Source organism: Rissa tridactyla, chromosome 6 (assembly GCF_028500815.1).
Source record: "Rissa tridactyla isolate bRisTri1 chromosome 6, bRisTri1.patW.cur.20221130, whole genome shotgun sequence".
NCBI classification, from domain to species: domain Eukaryota; kingdom Metazoa; phylum Chordata; class Aves; order Charadriiformes; family Laridae; genus Rissa; species Rissa tridactyla.
Window position 1 is genome coordinate 59582292 of NC_071471.1, and position 23063 is coordinate 59605354.

A 23063-nucleotide genomic window follows, 5' to 3' on the forward strand; every position below is an offset into this window, starting at 1 on the left:
ACCAAACTAGGTGGGAGTGTTGATCTGCTTGAGGGTAGGAAGGCTCTACAGAGGGACCTGGACAGGCTGGATCGATGGGCCAAGGCCAACTGTATGAGGTTTAATAAGGCCAAGTGCTGGGTCCTGCATTTCGGTCACAACAACCCCAAGCAACGCTATAGGCTTGGGGAAGAGTGGCTGGAAAGCTGCCCAGCAGAAAAGGACCTGGGGGTGCTGGTGGACGGCCAGCTTAACATGAGCCAGCAGTGTGCCCAGGCGGCCAAGAAGGCCAACAGCATTCTGGCTTGTATCAGGAATAGCGTGGCCAGCAGGAGCAGGGAAGTGACCGTGCCTCTGTACTCGGCACTGGTGAGGCCTCACCTCGAGTACTGGGTTCAGTTCTGGGCCCCTCTGTACAAGAGGGACATTGAGGTGCTGGAGCGTGTCCAGAGGAGAGCTACCAGGCTGGTGAGGGGTCTGGAGACCAGGTCATATGAGGAGAGGCTGAGGGAGCTGGGCATGTTTAGCTTGGAGAAGAGGAGGCTGAGGGGAGACCTCATTGCCCTCTACAGCTACCTGAAAGGAGGTTGGAGAGAGGTGGGTGTTGGCCTCTTCTCCCAAGTGAATAATGACAGGACCAGAGGAAATGGTCTAAAGTTGCGTCAGGGGAGGTTTAGGTTAGATATTAGGAAGAATTACTTTACTGAAAGAGTGGTCAGGCACTGGAACAGCCTGCCCAGGGAGGTGGTCGAGTCACCATCCCTAGAGGTATTTAAGAAACGTCTAGATTTGGCACTTCAGGGCATGCTCTAGTGGCAGAAATTGTAGGGGTTTTTTTGTGTGTGTATGGTTGGACTCAATGATCTCAAGGTCCTTTCCAACCACAAAGATTCTATGATTCTATGATTCTACGACCATGCCACTCTCCCAGCGGCATGCATACTCCCTGCACGCTGCTGGGGCTATGACACAAGAGGGAGAGGTGGTCTGGGCTGGGTACCACTTTCACACTGCTGTCCTTCAAACACAAGTCCTGTATGTGCCTGTTTCTGCCCCTGCTCCCACCAGCTGGAGTCTGGCTGTCTCAGTCTGGCTGGCACACATTTGATCTCCAGGATCAAAGAGGAGCTGTAGGCTCAGAGGGGCAGGGAGTCTCCTCTTTGCTGTATGTCTGAAGGAGCAATGCAGCTTTGGCCCTTAGACAGAGTCTGTAGGTGTTTCCTTACTTAAGCAATGCAGGTGACTTTTGCCCAGCTATGCATCCACTGATTCCTAAAAGGCTTCTCCTGAGTCCTACTGGCATCAGAGCAGACCTTGCCACAGCAGCAGCACAGAGCAAATACATGCAAAATCCCATCCTTTTTATTAGAGTTTCAGAAAGGGGAGATTTGCCGCAAGAATCCTGGACTGAATCCAATAAATTGCTACTCTTTGCTTCTTATTTACACCCCTGTGACCTCAGATCAAGTGGCATTTACAAACCAACAGAATGGGGCTGAAGTCACCAACCCTGGAAAGCTCAACCAAGAAACTCATCTCCAAACGCCAGCAACAGCTGCCCCAGCCTCGGAGGCTCTTTTGCATCTCAGCTAAGGACAGTAATGCTGCGCTACATTTATTCAGACCATATGTAATATGCAGAAGAGCCCATAAAAGCTTAAACAGCACAATAAACATTTGGAAAAGCACAGTGACCAGATTTACGGGGTTTGGACACCTGCCAGCGTGACCCACCAGAATCAGATCCTTAAGTTTTTGTGTAAGCCCAAGAAATACACACAATACACATGAGAATGTGCTGTTATCCTTGGAAAAAAGATAAACAGCTCCCAAAGCCCATCCCCAGCACTGGAATATGATGGCCTTCCACTATGCCTGATTGGACTTAAAGGCCATAAAGAGGGTCTTGGCAAGGAGAAATAAATGTAGCATGACAAAACTTCACCCCAGAGCACACAGTAAAACTGAGAAAGAGGGAAAGACGAAAAGATTTAGTCACTTAATTTCCATTAAAGGGGAGATGAGCCCTGATGCAGGAAGAGAGCTGTGCTTTGCCAAATTCCAAGATACTTTTGTGCTAATTTTCCTCCACAGGGATGATGTGATATCTCCTGTGCCACCTACCAGGCTGGAGGAGGGGGAATGACGGCTCAACAGAAGGGAAGAGGTGCGAAATGATGACGGATCCCAGGGGGCGCGGAACATTTTGTCCCAAGAACCTGCAAAAACCTTGAGCTTTCACTTGTACGAAGCACTTTGGGATAGTGGGAGAGCAAGGCACCAGTGGGATGTAAAAGTTCCTCTATTTCCCAAGGTGAAGAACAGTTGAAAGAGTTCCAGTTTCCTGGTTTCTTGGGCATATTGTGACTTTTTTTTTCTTCTCTACATTTAATAACATTCATGGCTACACACAGTATTTTGCATACCTACAGCCCCTTCCAGTTCAAAAAGATACTGAACAAGCAGGATTTAGTACAGCCGTGAGCATCTAGTGCTCAAGACAGAAGCCAGGAGTCCTGGCTCTGAGTTTTGTGTTCTAAAACGCACCCAGGGCAGAACCCCATTTCCAGACTTAAAACAAAAGGAAAGAGATAAAAGAACAGCACAAGATACTGCTTTTGAGAAACCTGCCTCATTTGTTATGATAAAGGAGAGTATTACGGATTAGCTGGCAATACATGGAAGGAGTTGCCCACCTCCCACGCATAATTTCCCAGAAAATGTTTTTACAAGTTTAAGACGAGCTGCTACATAAAGTATACAAAAGAAAGACTACAGCGTGACGACAGATTTACTTACATGAGGCTCAGGACGCGAAGATGCCCTCGCTGTTAAAGAACCGGCTCAGAAGCACTGCTCTGCTTTGCTTATTAAACCGCAGAAAAAGGCTGTTTGTGTTTATCTGCTGCTCCGGGAGGTGGGTTGTGCACTGAGAACAAAAGCTACATGCAACAGCGCATTCTCTCACCCACTGGCACGGGCACGCTCAGGGACAGCTTTGCATAGGACAAGGTCTATCTTCGGCACCAGGAGGAGGACAGAGCATGGGGGCCTCTGGTCAGATTGCTGCAGGGTACGAATTGCTGGAAAGACCACACATTTGGTGACCGCAAAATCTAGTGAGGAGGCACAGAGCAGTAAAGGGTCCTGTGGGAGGAAGATACGTTGAAGCAAGTGCCGGGATGGCGTGGGTATCGGAGCCCTCACCAATGGAAAGGCTTAGTAGCTCCTGAGGGGGAGGTCAGGCAGTCAAATGTCTATCTGAGGCAGATGTGCTCGTGTTAGCTCACGAGTCAACAGGCACAAGAGTTAGGGACGGGAAACACAGGACGAGACAGGCAGGGAGAGAACAAAGCCAGAGGGAAGGGCAATGCACTTCTGACACGTCCCTCTTCCACCCGCTCGCGAAAGTAACTCGCACCAGGAAAGCTCTGCTCAAGCTCCAAACTACACAGCTGCCCGACTGCTCGAACAGCCCCAGACAAACTGCCCTGCGCAGACAGCTCGTGGTGCTGGGGGCATCTCCAACACAAGCTGCCATTAGCAAAATCTGCAGTAAGGGACATGGCGGACAAGCGGTGGAGGAGGCAGCCGAAGTGGAGAGAAGAGGACATCAAGGGACACCCAGGGCTGACTCTGGACAGGGACTTGCAGATGGAGTAATCTGGCCAAGTGTCACAGGGAACCAAGCTTGCAGCCCCAAACGGACTGATGTGCCAGGAGCTGAAACTGAGTATGGGCTCCTGAGCAATTTTTTCTTCTACAGCAGACTGCTTCCGCTACTTACAGAGATTTGGTTGAGGAAGAAGAGGAAGACCCAGGAAACCATTAGCCCTCCTCCCTTCCTCCAGCTCGCACTGATCCTTCCCAGAATTGCCATGGGGCAGAGTCTGTGCACGAAAGCAGATGCTTCATCCACATCACAGCTACAGCCAGCCCTGCTCTCCATGCTGTCCCAGCGCATGAAGAAGCGTGAACTGGTCTTTGTGCCTCTTCTGCACAGGTATCTGCTATTCATCTCAGGAGAGTGAGTTTAGATGAGGTAATTCACCACAGTTTGGGGTAGGAAGACAAAGGGGTGAGGTCAGTCTTGGGCTAAAGATCCCCCTTCACACGCTTACAAGGAAGGGATGAGTATGCGTTCATTTGGAGGAACTTCGGGGCCAGGGTTGAAGCAGAGACTTTAAGGGCATCCTGAATCCTACTCCCACTGTAGTCTAGGGCAAACTACTTCAATGTTTCTTTGCCCCATTTTCCTCGAATAGAGTATATTCCCAAAATTGATAGGAAAGTTGATCCACTCCTGCAGATTCGGGGAGTTGTGCATCAGCAACTCAACCAGTTGGTGTGCTCGTGATATTTGCAAAGGCAAATAATGGAAAGTATGCTGAGAGTCACAACATGAAGCTAAAACTCAGACCTTCTGGCTCCTGTTCCAGCCTTGGTGACCTTTCAAAACCACTTTCGTACTTTTGCTTCCCTAGTTCTAAAATAAAACCTGTATTTCACAGTCAGGCTGAGAGAGTAGGTTCATGTTTGGGTTCCACCTCAAGGTCTATGGTGAGGTAGCTCTATAGAAGGGCAATGCAGTACTATTGGCATTACTCCTACTGTATGATTCACATGACACTTTCTTTTCAGTATTATTCTTAGGAACAATCCCTGGGAAGATTTTGGTTTCACTAAAAAAAAAAGAAAAAAGATAGATTATAGGCAGCTAGGGACAAAAATAATGCCATTCCCATGTGGTTTGTGCTATTTAAAGGGACATAATACCTATTTTTGAAAAGAGCAATATCAGAAGACAAACAACTGACATCTGTCAGCACAAAGAAATTTGGGAAAACAGACATAATATCATCTTCAAAAAGCTTTAGGTGTGCCTGAGATGACCTGGTCATCTGGTATGGGAGCAGGGGATGGATGCACGCCCTGCGCGACAGAGCCCAGCCATCTTTCCAGAGAATACGAGCAGGGAGTAGTTTTTCTAACTAATTTTTAGAGAAGGATCTTGGTTTCAAGCCAGGAGGTTGAAGGGTGAACACAGCAGCACAGTGCAGGGAGAGCGTTTTGTCCCACGGTCCCACGTTTCTGTTCACTGTCCTGGCTATGGTGAGTTGGGAAAAAATGCAATGCCACGTATTCAGCACGAATTGCAAATCCATACAATGGGCCGGGTTCTCCTCTGCTGAAGTATCTGGTGGTTGGACAGAAGCCACTGAGCTAACAACATCTGTGTCTCGCAATGAACAACAGTCGGAGGCACCAAGGAACTAGCAGATGGTGGGAATATGCCCCAGACAGTGCCGGATAAAGCAGGAAAGTTTTATGCCTCCTGCATTCCCACTGCATCCTTCATGGCCATCTGCTAGGGAAAGCTGTCTGCTGGGATCCAGAGGTGCAAGGATGGGCTGAGGTGAGTGTTGGAGCTGAAGGATGTGAGTAGACAGAGCAGGGACTGCAGGAGGAGCAGAGGGACGCAGGAGGCAGTACTGGGATTTCACAACACAGAAACCAGGGCAGGATTACTTTTGATTCCTGCCCATCCTGACCCTCATGCAACTGCTGCGAACCATTAACCTTGTCCTGGACTACAACCTGGAGACAATTTAGACATGTTTGCAACATGGAAAATCCCAAGCCATAGATTCTAGAGTTAGTTTGGGTGCATTTAGATCTACATGTTTCGCTCTGTAACCATCTCAAACTCCAGCAAAAACACTGGGTAAAGAACCGGCCAAGAGAAGGATCACATTCAGTTTGTGCTGGTGCTCCCCATACAGTTACTGTCATTAACCACCAGTGGGAAATCAGTGAGAGATGTCTCAGACACAGAATCTTCAGAGGGAGATTCTCAGCACATCATCCACTGCTGTCTCATTTATTCTGAAGATTTAAAACAAAAGATTTGGGGCAACTGCAGATACGACAAGGCTGAACGCAGAAGAGTAAACTTGCTTTGTTTGTCTATAATATTAATAGGCGCATTATGTAATTTCCTTGGCTTACTGATGCAGCAACTCTGGTTACAAGACAGGATGGGATTTCCTTGAGGTCATTCCCCCAAACTGTGTGAGTTGTTATTTTCCTGGCTCACCCACAAACAGAGCAGTTTGCTCTTCTGAAACAGTAACGTCCGACCGTTGAAAGGTTTTGCCAATCAAAACATTGTGGCCTTACCCCGTTTTAATAATCTAAGGCATCAATCTCCCCCTTAGTATTTGTTTGATGTGTTCTGCACCCTGCTGAAATATCCCCTCCAGACCTCCCTGAGCTCAGGCTCTGATTGAAGAGAGATGCCATGCATCAGGCCTGCAGCTTTCTCTCTGAAACGTTTAGCAGGGGATGGTGGTAAAATGTATTTATTTTCATGTATTGAGGAAAGACCATATATTCCAGCCTCCTTTTTTTTCCATCACTCAGAGATGGGCCTGAGGCCAAAACGGTGCTGCTAAGCTTGTTTTCTATTTAAAACCTTCATTTTTATTAATAACCCTTTACAGCCTACACACCAGCACTGCGGGAGTTGCATTTCCGTGTTATGTCATCGTGAACCGTTATGTATTTAATTCCTGTACCCACAAACCCATATGGACATCATTAAACACGCACCGTACAGTATTAAAACTGTGTTCCATAAAGTGTGATTTAGAAAAAAAAAAGACCTATGAAGTGCGGATTTTTTTTTTCCTAAGGTCATGGGAAAATGAAGAAGTAGGGGAGAGAGAAAAGGTTCAGCAGTGCTGGGGGTTAGCTCATAGCTCTCCATGCCTGCAGACTGAAAACCCAGCCTGCCTTATCCACCATGGAAGATTAATTACCCAGTAACTTCAGAGCACAGATGACGAATTTCTGTTTGGCAGACGACAGACACAACTTCTACAAAAATTACAGGTTACAAACCAGCACAAGACCTTGATGATTTTATTTCTGCCTAAATTGGTTTCTGTCACTTCTTCTGAAAGAAGTTGCCTTTAGTGGGGCGAAAGAGCAGGTTTCCCCACATTGCTGAAAGTTAGTTATCAAGGCCGCTAACACCGGCGAGGGTAGACACTTGCCCCAAGTGCGATGCACGTGCGGCTTAGGTTTTGCTCACGGTTTCTGTTATGGCTCCAGACTGGCTTGTCCTGGCTGTAATCTATGCTAGCAGCAAATCCAGCAATCAGGCAACTTCTGCAAGGCAGCGAGGGCACGCTTATCCTCAGCCTCAGGATCTCACCTGTGTCCAGGACACTCCTATCATCCCTCTGTTATTGCTTACGTGGGACTGGGCGTGAAAAGATACAGGAAAGAGAGAAAATGATAGAAGAAATACATCAGACAGCAAATAAACCCAATGTACAGAGTACCAGTGGGAGAAGTAGAAATGAGTGTAGAAATGCTAGGGGAAGCAGGGCAGAACACATTGAGAGAGAAGCAAACAATATCCAAGGGATGTAAGGAGAATGGAAAAACCCAGGGACAAGTAAAAATGGCACAAGAAAAGATATGTCAATATGAAGCAGAGAAACTGATGCAGTCAGGGATGGTATAAGCAAGAACAAAGCACAAATTTTAAATGTCCAGTAAAACAAAAAAAAAAAGATTTATGTATGAATCTAAAATCAGAGACGATAAGTCAATTGCCTACGACTAGACAGCTTACAATGACCTAGTCCTTTACACTGGAGTGAAACCTGACAAATCCTGTTTGATGGCTGAATTCCCTTCTGATCATGGAGCAAGCACTAGCTGCAGCAAATGAACCACCGTGAAAATGGTACCCAACAGGATTTTACAGAAAATACAGCCACAGAAAGGTTTTCTGCATTGCCTTGCGCTTACTGCTTTGTTTCCAAGCGGCTGCATTCCCTTATGGCGACAGTATTGGTGCTCCCACAATTTTACAGCTACACAATTAAAAGGTCCCCTCAAAGATACAGATAAAGATACATACCCAACTGCTTTCAAGCACTTTTTTTTTGTTTTCTTTATGAAATATTAGTAAACATAAATGCATAAAAAGAGCATTCAGGGCACACACACAAATTATCTGTTATATAAAACCTCTAAATGTTCAGGCCAGTTGAGCCTCTCTGCTGGTTTTGCTGTGTGACATCTATGTTTAGGATTCTCCAAGAATAGATGTCACCTACCCTCATCCGTTGAAAGCTGGTGACTTAATTCAGTGTAAATTAGCTGTGTTGGCAGTCCGTATGGTACTATGTATGGAGTACGTGTGCTCCATACATATCCATCTCCAGGCAAGACAGAAGAGTTAACATGAGTTAACATGAGGGGGTTGCTGATGAATGAACCTCCCTTATAGCCCAGCCCTCTCCAGGATTTTTCATTCCTATCAAACAAACATACACACGAACACACACACAAATAACTTTGGGTGCATGTGTGCTCCTACTGAATCCAATCCAGTTATTCACTGTGTAGAAAACTACCCACATGCATAAATGTTTGGAGGAGAATCGCTCTCGGGATGAGGCTGACAGCAAGTTTAATGTTATCTAGCTGCACTACTCTCTTTTTGACACACGTCTCTGTAGGGCTGTGCCCTACTTCATTCAAAATTCAAAATTTGCTTTGATGTTTTGAAAATAAGGTCTTAAAAGGAGAAACAGACATGATTGCCAAAACTTATTCCGGAAACCTGCAAAGGATTGTTAGAGCCCCAAGCTGTTAAATGCTCTATGTTGGGTCAGTGCTCTCTTAAACTTATAATCACATCTTCGAGTTACACAGCTCCCTGGCATGTGATTGTATCTGAACTGAACGTATCTGAAATGGAGATAAGATTGGAGATTTTCTGAGCACATATTAAGATAGACAAAAACATGGCAGAAAGCAATATTTGTTTGTTAAAGCCAAAAATTCTCTGCTCACTGATATTAATTCAATCTTCTCTCACAAACATTATTCATCCTGACAGGGATGAGGACTTATTGGGCAGTTAACCAGGGCTCAGTAGTTTATATGCCTGTCAACAAAAAAATTAAATATAAAACACTTGTCATAAATCTGCACGGCCAAAATTTTCTGATTTATGAGGATGCTGAATGATTGAGGCAAGAGTGTATTTTTAAAAAAGCCTTAAGAGAAAGCAGGCAAAAAAGGAAGAAAAAAAGGTAGTAATTACATAATGCACTGGAGACCAGACTTCCCTAAGAAGAGGGAGAAAGAGACTCCTCTTACGATGCCTATTTCATTCCTTGCCTAATAACTTACAAGCACCTAACTTTCGAAGTATTGCGTTTTTCATAGGCTGGAAGCACCACAAAGCATCCTTCATCAGCCTGGCCTTTTGGCAGGTCTCCCTCTCCAAATGCAAATGCTACATCTGGAAAAGGCAGGAATGCTCTCCCCTGCCTGAAAGCCTCCTTTTATCTCTGTCCTCTGCAGAACTCCTACTTCTTGCAACCACTCACTCCAACATACTACTTTATTGAAGGGATTCAAGGCTTTCTCCTCATCTGCTGAATGTTTGCCTCTTCTTAAAGTCCCAGCTCACCTCCAGAGCCAGCTCGCTAGCTAGTGTGGGGCACCCTGCCATCTCCTCAGCCAAGCATCTGTAAAACAACCCCCTCCCGAACACACAGATGAGGATGAAAATGATAACAATGAAGATTAACAGAAGCTTATTTGTCAGGCCTGGCAAGAAGAGCATCTCATTAGCTGGTATGGCCTGTGCAATTCAGCCGCCGGGGGTTCCTCCTCCCCCCAGGGGATGACACTGATGCATCACGAACATTAATAACATTGTTAGTGCGTGTCCAACAGAGCCCTGCTTTGTGCATTGAGACGACCCAGCAAACAATAAGATACTTTTCTACTGACCTCTTGCTGGAAGAGTTTAAAGCTGTTTGCAGGGATATGAATGACTCTTGCAGCTTTCCCTAGTTGCCCCTGGCCCTTAACTTCACTATAAAGGTAAGCATGTAGGTGAAGGAACCAATCCAGACCCAGCAAGATGCCTCAGCACCCAGGTTACTAGCTACAGGGACTACAGAGGCTATATGCAAGCTGAAGAGCCTTATTATTGGGACCACAGAAAGGAAAGCACTCATTTTTGTTACATACATGCTTCCCCAAATTTGGGAGCTATGTTGCTAAAATGTCCCATCCCATAGAAAGAAATGCAGAACGCTGGCAATATGTACTGGTCCCCACTACAGAGTAAAAGCTACCCCAGTTAATCAGTCTGCATACCTTATACCTTACCTGTGGTTGCCTGAATTGTCAGGGGGCTGACAACAGCCTTACATCCCACCTTCTGGTCCTAAGTTCAGAATAGCTGAAATCTTTCACCTGGGGTGAAAATTCACTGCACCATCCCTGGTGTCACAGTGCTGTGGCTGGGTTTTTTTATGATGAAACCCTCCCTGCTCCTCTTTCGTTTACTAAATATTCATAACACCCCACACAGGTGTTTGCACCAGGGCTTGTTCTTTAATGTGTTCATGAGCCCTTTCTTTGCTTGCCAGATGCTGGCAGAGGAGAAAGGGATCAACCACTGACCGATGCTCTCCCAGAGCTGCCCGCTGGAAGAGCGAGGCATTAAGTACGCAGGACCAGACACAGCCCAGCAGACGAAGTCCCAGCCACACAGCTCCCAGAGACCTGAACGCCATTCACTGCAGAACAGGTCACCTGCAAAGCCATCTGCTGGATGTCTCTGTGAACGTCTTTTCATCTTACATCCACCCTGCTGCTCAGTAGGGCTGATGAAAACTATCCAAATTCTGGGGTTTGGGACCACATTTCAGCAGGAACTGAGAGATTCATTTTTGGTAAAACATTTTCATGAAAAGAAAGCTCCTCCTTTAGCCAGATTTAGAGGATAATCAACATCTCTACAAAATACTGCACTTTGAGGGAAATAAGATTAATTTAATTTTACCATCCTCAAGAACTCTACAGCTCCCCTAGCAGGAGAGGACAACTTTGGTGAGGATCTAATCATTAGAAAAAGGACTGAGACCGGCAACCTATCCAACAGGGAGCAGCAAAGATGGCAATGTCACTAATTCACTAGTGAACCAGGACAGCTTCAAGTCTCTGATGAACGCTGTCTCTGGCAAGAGTCATTCACACTTCATTCCCAGCATGCCTGGACGGGAAAGGAAAAGGTTTATCTGTTAGATATGGTGCCCCTGCCATCCTAACCCCACACTTGTTGCACTGGGTCTCTTCTCATAAAGCAAAATAGACATTTTTTGGCCCCCAACGTTCAACATTTTCTTCTTCTTTTGTATTTTCAAGCACTAAGTATCTCAGGTTACTAGCAATTTTTTTTTGCAGTGGTTCCCAAATGAGCCTGAACTGCTCTGATTTTTCAAACCCACAAGACTGTAATTGAAAGCAAATGTAATCAGACATATACAATGTTCTGAGGTTCACCACAGTGCACTGCAGTCAGCATTACTGGAGTGGCTATTAAAACTCCTTGGAGCTGGGAAGCAAATACAGCTTGCAAGAATCCAGCAAATAACCAGCATTTATTAGATTAGACTAAAGTATTGCAAAGCCACAGTCAATCCTCTATTCAGAATATATCCGAGGTCTGTTTAAACGAACATCTTTCCTGAGCTTAGGCCAATTGTTTTAAGAGCTGTGAGTGGAAACAAGGAAAGAATTCTACTTTTAACACAACAAATTCTGCAATCCTTACATCAGCGTAAATCTCAAATAGTGCTCTACTGTCAGCAGGGTCGTTCCAATCAAACTCTGGCATAACTGGAAAAAGAAAGTGGCCCAAAGACAAAGGGCATCTTTGAACCCAGACACACAGCTCTAGCTAGAGATAAGCAGTAGCAAATCCCTTCCATAAACCTCCCAAACAAAATGCAAGCATTAAAAGGGGTGGGGGGAGGGTCTTAACTGAATTCCCACTGGCACTTGGGTCTGCACTTAAAAGCAGGTCTAGGGTTATCTGTGAAATTTCAATTAAATCAAAAGCTTTGATAACATGATAAGTCACTCCAGAGTTTGGAGTCAAAACACGTTGTTATTTGATCCTCTGCTTGTGTTTCTGGGAACAGCACGCATGAAAGACAGTCAGCTGCAGACCAGTCAAGAAGATGGAAAGGGTGGAAATGGATCTACCGATAGATCATTGTGTCTCCTACAGCCTCAGCCACTTGAGGTCTGGTATTTTTTATACACCGTAATTCCTGAAGAAGGCACCTTGTTACCTCAAGAGAGAGACGAACAGAGAAAAACAGATCATCTCGGACGCGTGCAGCACTCCAGGGGACGGTTCCCTACTGCCACAAATGTTTTTTCTTTCCAGGCTTGCTACAAGCAAGATTTTAAACAGCAATAGCATTGGGAGCTGAATGCAAAATTCTGTGGACACAAAACACCAAGCCCTGTGTATGTGATGAAACGGATTTCCAGCGCAAACCCTTTGGTGGCATGGGGTGAACAGGTGAAGCCAGGTGCACCAAACAATAATACTTTAATGCGCTGTTATGATACAGCCAAGCCAGAAAGGAAGCCCAGCTCTCCTACTAACTCAAAGCAGGAGGCGGTGGCTCTCCAGAGAGACCTGACTTGTTGTACCTGTTGTTCGGTGCTCTTTGATTGCTAATGCTTCCTCCTCTCTCTTCAGTGGCAACTGCTGGATGCTATGGGCAGTACCAGAGACTCCCAGAGTTCAAAGTTCTGTTTACCGAGGAACATCACCTCTACTTCCCAGTGCTTAGACAGAAACGCTCCACCGTAAATAAATGTGAGATGTCAGCTCCACTTGGCCTGTAGTCAACAGCATTAAAACACATTTTAAGCAATGCCTTCCTTTGTAAAATATAGTACAGCCTGGTAAAAGCCTACCAAAGGTAAGGGGTGCTTTACATCGCCCCCAACCAGTTCAGAACCACATGTTGGGTTGCAATAGGCACGTATGCATGAGAAAAACATTCCTTTTATAACCAGCGAGGCTACTGGTCCTCAACAGCGTTAAAAATAAAGGGACTCTCCAGATAAGCAATGTCAAAATTTCATAGCGATCAACAATAGAAGTGCAGGGCACTGAAAAGTCTCATCTGACCCCAAGCGCCACTGAGGGATAATTTATCACCCTGGCAGCAAACACCCCATTGCGCACGTCTGTCCCTAGTGCCCTCCTCTTCAGAGCAGAAAAAGATCTTCATTAAACAATAGTGCGACCATATTAAATATAGACATGGCAATGACAAGCTGGATTCTTCTTCATGATATATTTGTAACATAAGCTGCCTATTCTTGTTTTTCAGAGACGTGACACCCAGAGGACAAGACAGGCTATATTCAATTCTGTCATGTTAGTGAACAGAGAACTCCACCCCATCTCCTCCTGCCTGGCAGGTCATGAGTCGATGGTGACAGATACCTCAGTGCATGCAATTAACCTGCTAGCAGGGGCTCACCAGAACAAGACATCCAGATAAGAACAGGAAGTCCCCATCCCTCTTCCCCTTCTCAGTTCCAGGCTTATTCATAAAGCACAGCAGGACCAGATGCATCTCTTCTGTGTGGACCTAAAGATCTCTTTTGTGTTTATCAGCATGGGCGATTCAACCCTAGGGGCTGCTCCTAATCTGGGGCATCAAACCAAGCATTGGCAGTCTTTAATCGGAGACTTTCAGAAGATCCTGTGGCACTGAACCAAATGTTTCTAGAAGTGAGGGCTCAAGGATAACAGTTGCCCCAAATCATTCACATCAAGCTCAATAACCTCTGGCAGGGGTTGGAAAGAACTGCCCATTTTAAGTGAAGATCAGATTCGTGACCATCTGATGAACCTGAAAGTGTACAAGTCCATGGGACCTGATGCGATACACCCACAGGTACTGAGGGAACTGGCAGATGAGGTTGCTAAACTGCTCTCTATTATATTCCAAAAGTCATGGCAGCCTGGTGAAGTCCCCACTGACTGGAAAAGCAGAAACATAATCCTCATTTTCAAAAAGGGAAAGAAGGATGAACCAGGGAACTATAGGCCAGTCAGTCTCACCTCCGTGCCTGGTAAGATTATGGAGCAGATCCTCCTGGAGGCACTGCTGGGGCAGAAGAATAACGAAGAGGTGATTGGGTACAATCAACACAGCTTCACCAGGGGCAAATCGTGCCTGACAAACCTGATGGCCTTCTACGAGAAGGTCACAACATCAGTAGACAAGGGGAGAGCAACTGACGTCATTCACCTGGACCTGAGCAAAGCCTTTGACGCTGTCCCGCATGACATCTTGGTCTCCAAGCTGATAAAAGATGGGTTTGATGGACTGACAATTCAGTGGATAAAGAACTGGCTTGTCGGCCGCACCCAAAGAGTGGCTGTCAATGGGTCCATGTCCAAGTGGATGCCAGTGACAAGTGGAGTCCCTCAAGGATCAGTACTGGGACCGGTCTTGTTTAACATCTTCGTCAGTGACATGGACAGTGGCATAGAGTGCACCCTCAGCAAGTTTCGCGACAACACCAAGCTGTGTGCGGCGGCTGACACACTGGAGGGAAGGGATGCCATCCAGAGGGACCTTGACAGGCTGGAGAGGTGGGCCCGTGCCAACCTCATGAAGTTCAACAAGACCAAGTGCAAGGTCCTCCGTCTGGGTCGGGGCAATCCCAAGCACCAATATAGGCTGGGCAGTGACTGGCTTGAGAGCAGCCCTGAAGAAAAGGACTTGGAGGTGCTGGTGGACGAGAGGCTCAACGTGAGCCGTCAGTGTGCACTAGCAGCCCAGAAAGCCAATTGTATCCTGGGCTGCATCGGGAGAAGCGTGGCCAGCAGGTCGAGGGAGACGATTCTCCCCCTCTACTCCACTCTCGTGAGACCCCACCTGGAGTACTGTGTCCAATTCTGGAGCCCCTACTACAAGATATGGACGTGCTAGAATGTGTCCAGAGAAGGGCCACGAGGACGATCAGAGGGCTGGAGCACCTCTCCTATGAGGACAGACTGAGAGAGTTGGGATTGCGCAGTCTGGAGAAAATAAGGCTCTGAGGAGACCTTATAGTGGCCTGCCAGTATCTTAAGGGGGCCTACAAGAAAGCTGGTGAGGGACTTTTTAGGATGTTGGTTAACGGTAGGACTAGAGGGAATGGATTAAAACTAGAGATGGGTCGATTCATATTGGACGTTAGGAAGAAGTTCTTCACCGTGAGGGTGGTGAGACACTGGAAGAGGTTGCCCAGAGAGGTGGTGGAAGCCCCATCCCTGAAAGTTTTTAAGGCCAGGCTGGATGGGGCTCTGAGCAACCTGATCTAGTGGGAGGTGCCCCTGGCTATGGCAGGGGGGTTGAAACTAGATGATCTTTAAGGTCCCTTCCAACCCTAACAATTCTATGATTCTATGATTTTGGTTCTACTCTAATACTTCCTCATTAGCCTAGGTTTCCCCCATTGCCAGATGAATAAATTTGTTCTTTTGGCTCACTAACTGGTTTTGCATATAGAAGCACCAGCAGAATAGGCTTTCCTGACAGGTTTTGGAAGTAATGTTTCTTTCAACGTTGACTGATGATTTTAAAAACAAATTATTTTTCTAACTATTCATTTCTAGAGTTATACTATGGAAGGAACAGGGTTTCTTTACCAGAATCAAATCCTCTTTGCAAACCTCTGAAACCATACACCTGCAATCACATTGCAGATACAGCCAGGAGACGTGAAAAGACTTTCCAACATCACAAAATAAACCAATGAGACAAAAAGGAGCAGATTTATCAATCCTCTGCATTAAACACTGAACTTCTCTTCTCCGGAAGGAAAGAATTTCTTGGGTTAAGTTAAACATTAAGCAAACTATTACTTTCTAACCTACAAAAGAGGCATTGGCAAATTATCAGCAGTGACCGTTCCTTTAGGATATGAACAAAAATCACTGGACAGGAAAAAGGCCCTTGAGCCAACAGGCTTGGCATTTCGTTCTTCTAAAGGCAACATCTCTGTATTTCAAAATACCTCTTCAGTCCCAACTCTTCTACAGAGAAAGAAAAAAAAAATTGTCTTGAATTTGTGCTCATAAACTGTAAACTTATATTAGCCCTGACACTACTGTCGTGTTTGGTCCCAGCAAGGCAGTGTTCAGTGCCACCACTGAAGCAGCAACGTGCCAGCAAGGTTGTGATCTTGGTCACATTCTGATAGATTTCGGGTAAGTCTGGTTATTCCTAACCCATCCTGTGCCCGTGACAGCATGCCACTTTTAAACCCTGCCACATGCTCATAACCAATCCAGGCAAAAGCTATTTCTGTACACTTGGCTGCCGGTGCCGTCAGTACATTAAACTATCTTTGCTCCTCTCAGCCCCGTGTCCTTTCACAGTCAGACCTACAAAGCACGAGCAAACCCAAATGTGATATTCAAGGCAAGGAATAAAAGCTCTTACTGTATGGTTACAGCAGTAATGTATGCTATTTCAACTGCCAGTCTTCTACATCCTTTTTTTTGTGGTTGCTGAACTTATTTCATTTAATGTGCGTTCTGTTTTCCCCCAGGTTTAGTGTTTTATATTTCTCTACATATAATACATACATTTTTAATTTTCTGGATGAGTTGCAAAAAGATTCAAAGCTTCTCTCAAGAAGGCTGCATTATTTGCTGTTATCACCAACGCTGAAGCCAGTAGCAAATTTCAGTATTCTCCATTTGATATTCCAGCCCAAATCATTTACATGTTGCAAACAAAAGGGAAAGTTCCATGTGAAACTAAAGAAGAGGATGAGTTACTTCTTTTACTTCTTTTTTTCCCATTTCTAGAGTTTCCTCCATCCCTCTATTGGCTTAGTTTATTTAACATAACAGTCTCCAAGCGAGACCTTCCCAAAGATCATGATAATACGCACTGATGAAAGGCAGCGTACGCTGTCAGGGTATCTAGAGCCCCATCTGACAACGACTGGGTCCCAGAGACCGAGCTCCAGCTCTCCGGGTTAGAGGGGGCACAACTGGGAATCAGCCACACTTCACTCCTCGATTTCTGGGGCACAAGGCTGCCTGACCTCTCAGCCGCAGATCTACTACAGTCCCACACTACGGGCAGGATACTGGAAAGCACTTCTGCGATTCAGAAGCCAAGAAACCATTTTCACAACAAATTTAGGTACTGAGGCTAAATATTTCTACATAAATACAGCCCTAAAACAGGTACCTTTGAAAAACTAAACACAGGTGCGCTACTTAACTCAGATGCTCAAAGAGCTGTGGTACCTAATTCCCACTGACATCAATGAGAGCTGGATGACTAATTAGGAGCTGCCAAGCAAGGCTCTTGGCAAACTCAGTCCTAACAGGTTATTGCATCCTTAGCTACCTAAATCTCAGTGAAAGTGATTAAGCCATTCTTTGAAAATATTAACTTTTTCTTCCCTTCAGAACAGTGGGTCTTCACTGCTTCATCCTGCCACCAGCTTTGTTCAGACCTTTTCCTGCTGTGTTTTGCAATTTACTTCCCAGCTGATAAATCACAGAAAAAATAAATCTTCCATCTTTTTCTGATTTTGCATTTCTTAGGGAAATTAATTTCCATTCTGCATCTGCCAAGTGGAATGGATTTCCCTAATAAAATGCATGCATTGAGCAGTCAGAATACCACTGCCAAGTGCAGACTGTAACATCGACTGTCATAAAATGGTGCTGACCACATTCCTAAATGATGCGAAAATTACCGTCCTGTAATAAAGAGCAACCACAAAAAAAGAAAGACAGCTTTTCTCATAGCATATCTGCTCAGATACTCAGCTATCAAATGGATTGGGAAACAATTCTAAAGGGATGAAATACAAGAGAAATATAAGGGAAGAAATATAAGGGAAGAAATATAAGGGATGAAATAGAAGAGAAATTATTTGCATAATATCAAACAAATCAGAATAAATACAGATATTTTAGATATGAAGAAATTTATTCCTTTACCAATAGGTATTGTTATTACAGGGCAGATGATAGCGCATTTGGGGAACAGAAATAGTCATATGGAAACACAGTCATGCTTATGGATGGAGAAAAGCATATTGGGGAACTGTGCTTTAGCACTGGTAGACTCATAAACTACAGCATGTTTCCTTAACACGGTCACTGCATTACCCTGGCAACTTCTTTCCTTAACAGAAATCCATAGTATGCGAAGAATAAAGGGAGAATCCAGCTTCCATTTCACAGTGACTGCCTGGCATCTGAGTATCCGAGTGTTATACCAGTATTTACATGATAAAACTCATGGCTACAGACCACAATAAAGCCTTTCTGTTCTTCAGTAAAGGCACCTTCAGCATTAAGTCCAATTTCTGCATCAAACCTCATACTGTTGTGTCGTATACGTAATAAGTTCCCAAGTGTTCGTGGATTTGCATATTGTTTGAGAATTGCTTTATGATTCCTGCAGGAAAAATATTCTCAGACATTGAACATTGCTTTAAATTCAGTTGTTAATATTATTAGTGGTGGTTTAAACAGAAATCTCGTTTGAGTCTGCATGCATTTCTGCAGGGGGAGTATTGGAGAACTGAATCCTTGGCGCTTGGTCTGCTTTTTAGACTGGATCCAGACTCAGAAAGAAAAAGCGACTCCACATGAGTGGTCTGGCCGGGATAACCTAACTGCAAAAAAAGCCTGAAAAGCAGTGGACCATATGCAATGTCTAATTGATTAATCCTACTCTTTGGGTATTTCTGTTATTTCTAGTAAAAAAGAATCATTAAAAAAATGCTTTCTGAGATTTTGTTTGTTGACTATGAGCCCTGGCCTGACCTCAGCCTTGAATTTAAATCCCCAGTAGAAGTCTGAAATTAATCCATCTCTGGCTTAGTTATCAGTAATTGTAATTATTAACAGAAGTATCCAGTAAATGAATGGCTTTCAGTGACATGGTGTTTTAACTTAAAATAATGGAAAAATAAAAATGCACTTCCTTCTTACCTTACAGTATCTTTTCCCATCGCAGTGCAGGATCTGGTCCTTACATGGGCATGGTTAAAGACACAAGCCCAGCCATTTGCCTATATACATATGCATTTGCTCAAACACTAAAATTGCACATATTACAAACATAAGGAGTTGGAAACTGCTCCTGTTGTACCAGAATTTATGGTTTGAAGCTTGCTTTCTCTGCAGCTAATCAGTGGAGTGGAGTGAGAGCAGCAGAAGCAGCTGCCCTGGGAACACCGGCACTGGAGTTCCAAACCCTGCCTTGTACATCAATGCTCCCAACGCGTGCCGGTTCTCGTGCAAAAGACATGCTTTCACCACGTGAAACGGTCCAAGAGAGCTCCCAGACTATCTCATGGAATGATTTAATGTCCTCCTACGGTTTCTCCCAAGCAGCATGAAGGAACTGTGTTCAGTTCTGGGCCCCTCTGTACAAGAGGGACATTGAAGTGCTGGAACGTGTCCAGAGGAGAGCTACCAGGCTGGTGAGGGGTCTGGAGACCAGGTCATATGAGGAGAGGCTGAGGGAGCTGGGCATGTTTAGCTTGGAGAAGAGGAGGCTGAGGGGAGACCTCATTGCCCTCTACAGCTACCTGAAAGGAGGTTGGAGAGAGGTGGGTGTTGGCCTCTTCTCCCAGGTGAATAATGACAGGACCAGAGGAAATGGTCTGAAGTTGCGTCAGGGGAGGTTTAGAGTCGATATTAGGAAGAATTACTTTACTGAAAGAGTGGTCAGGCACTGGAACAGCCTGCCCAGGGAGGTGGTCGAGTCACCATCCCTAGAGGTATTTAAGAAACGTCTAGATTTGGCACTTCAGGGCATGCTCTAGTGGCAGAGATTATAGGTTGTTTGGTTGGATTCGATCTTAAGGGTCCTTTCCAACCATGAAGATTCTGTGATTCTGTGAAACCTGCTGTTTGGGAGCAATCTGACCTGGAGTTAGCTCCACCAGCAGGAGCAGACTCAGAGGAGACCGTCAGCCAGTTCAAACACTGTGATTTCTTGTGACATCTCTCCAGCTATCTGCCTGTAAGCTGCTGTACATGGAAGAGTTTTAATGGGGCTGAGTGGAATACCTTCTGCCTATTGTCACAGGACGCAAAAGCCTGGACCATCACCAAAACAGGAAACAGAAAACCTAAGCTGCGAATCCAACCGAACAAATTGGCCAGACTGTAACAGTGTTGGGAAAGCCCAGCTTTTATTATAGCTGGACTGCTTGCTGCTCAGCACTACGGGCAGTTGGAGCAGAGCAGCAGTAGGAAACGACCCTGTAGAGAGCAGCCTGCAAGCCAAACACAGCATAACCTGGAGAGGACAGTACACAGAAGCAGGGAGGAGGCAAGGGCAGGGCAGATGAAGAGTTATAAGGAAGAAGCTGGGACCACATTCAAAAAAGTGCCTAGGGGACTACAGGGAAATGTTGGTTTCTTTTAGGACGATAGGAACAACAGTGACGGGTACAGCTTCGCAGCTGAATTACTGCAGTAATACACGAATTGCTGCATGTGCATCATCGCGACTTATGGCTCAGCAATTAAGGGCATGAATACCTCTCCACACATTCCAGCTGTGAGACTCAGCAATTACGGACATGGATACCTGTCTGCAATTCCAGCTGTGAGGTAAATCACACTTTTTTGTGACTGCTCCCTTGAAGTTTAAGCTTCCATGTTTTTCTGGCTGCGAGCACGTGCTCAGTCACTGTTCTGCTGACACGCAATAACTCAATGGACTCTCTGGGTTCAACTACTCAAACGCCTGTGGGATTAGGGCTACACTCCTGAAAATTATTTAATTAAATTCTAAGCCAGGTTTTGTCTTATAAGGCTGAGCTGCTGCAGAAAAACAAAGCAGGGGTCACAAAATTAAAGACCATCTCCTTGTGCACAGAGGGAAGACACGAAGGTGGCACAAGCCACCCTTGGTGGCTGAGTCCCTCACTTGGCAATATTTGCTCTGCTTTAACCCAGCCAGTTGAATGCCATGTCTATGCTGATATATCAATATATGAACCACCTCTGCACTGAGGGCTAAAAGAAGAAGCTGAAGAAAAAGATAAAATAATTAGGGTAGTCTAGATGCCGCCCCCAGGCTACACCCTTACCACCCCCAGTGAGATGAATGGATCACGTGGTACAGGGAAGACTGAATTCAAAGGGCTTGGGCACCCCTGGCTCACTGTTTCTGGAGGGGCTTGGCAGAGTAGCAAAGTGAGGGAATAAATTGGGGTTTTTCTCTCGCAATTGTGCTCCTTCCTGCAGTGACTGCTGAGGCTGAGAATCACCCTGGAGGTGTCCTCCTTCCCCAAGACCCTACACAGTGGTCCAGTGAGCCCCAGATCTCCTCCCTTCCCCCTCAGTTCACAGAAGAAAAACACTACGATGTTTCCATTGGCTTTAACATCATCTTTTTGTAGAGACTAATCTTCAGTTTCAACAATACATCTTTTGTGAAGCACTCCCAGCAGAAACCTTAGACACCTTCCCTAAGATCTGTTTGCTTACAGAAGACGAGGTAGGATTTGTTTAAACCCAGCTAGATTAATGTCTTGCAGACATTAGTGAAGTGAGATTTAATCAGGTTATTGCTCTACATTTTCCAGGGAAATAAATCACACTTATTACTAGGTTGGAATAAGATGCAAGGCTTGGGCTGAGAAAATTTAGCGTTTTTTGTTTTTCCAGGGGAGAGCGAATGGATAACTTGAAAGTTGCTGCAAGGCTGTAGAACGGGGAGCTCGGCAAAAGGCCCTCAACAACTTGTAGGAGGAAAAACGGAAGGAGAGCCATAATGACTAATGTCAGCCCAGGGGTGGGCCTTGGTCCACATTCCCTACCTTGTGGAGGGGTCCAATCCTGACTCTATTTTACTCCGCCCTAACACTGTAGGGTCTGTATCAAGTACAGAAAGCAGACAAGAGCATCAAACAGCATTTCAAGTAGACACCCAAAGTCCATTTGTGAACTCTCCCATAACCCTGGGGACCTCACTCCTCTTCTGGGTGTCTGTTTCTGCCTGGTATGTGGGGATGTCTCCTTGCATCACAGGGGTGTTGTAGGATCAAGCAACCTTTGCAAACCTTCCTACAGACCCTAAGTAGAAACTGTGATGGTCAGCAGGTCTCAGAGCATAGGCATATCCTGCTGCAATGGCTTCTAATTTTGCAATATGTGTTTAACAATGAAAATGCAACTGCATTTATTCACCCCAGACAGTTTTCTAAAACAAGGATGGCTAGAAAAAAAAATAAAATAGCAGCTCTTTTTTCAGACCTTTGATTTAAAAACTGCTCTTTTTCTTGTTCAAAAACCAAAAAGACTTCGCTCTCAGCTACGCTAGCAGTGTTTTCTTTAGTACAAATGCTAATATGTCCCCTTGTATAAAACCAGGTATATGCAAGAGACTAAGTTTGAGAAATCAAACTGCAAAGGTCCTCTCGTCTACACCAGCATGGGAACAGACAGCTGAAGCCAATACAAATCTTTCTGCTAACTACAGGTTAGCATGCGCTGAACCGCCCAAACCCCAAAAGCTTTATATCTACTTCCCCTTACCCAATGGGCTGTGCAAACACTGGAGAAAGCAAATTACAGTAACACAGCCTGCAATCAAGTTTCAAATCGTGCAACAAAGCAGCACAAAATACAATGGGACCAAGTCAAAATCTTACTGTGGAGCACAATAAAATATATCCTGTTCAGTATGAAGGAGAAAAGGAAACATAGATGAGGCAGCACAGTTGCTTGTAAATACCATCCTGCCAACGCTTTCCCTGGATAAATTAGTCCTCTGAACCCTGACTGCATCAGCATGAATCAGCCTGCCTGCTCCAAGGTAAAGGCTGTGATTCTGTGTTCAATGGGAACTCTTTTCCCAGCCTTTTCTTGGCTTCCTGCTCAGAAAGAATAGACTCTCCAGAGACAATTTTGGATCTGGACCACAATCTTGCTCCCTTCAGATAACTAAGTATCTCTGGGCAGGAGTACATTTAAAGAAGCAGCTGGTAATTATGAGCCAAGTGCTTACTGGCAGGATTTCCCCCTGCTGCTGAGCCAATGCTTTTGGGAACTAAATGACTCCTTGGTGATAATTATCAGGTAAAACCCACAAGCCAGGGGAGGTTCCCTCATCAGAACCATCAGCAAGAAACAATGCAAAAGTGGGTGGAGGATGGCGGAAAAT

General features: G+C 45.3%; 1 protein-coding gene across 3 annotated transcripts in view; it reads right to left on the reverse strand.

The window, feature by feature from the left end:
* SH3PXD2A (SH3 and PX domains 2A) overlaps nucleotides 1–23063 on the reverse strand; it is a 280366-nt gene that overhangs the window by 136260 nt on the left and 121043 nt on the right. The gene's annotated exons all lie outside the window — the stretch shown is intronic.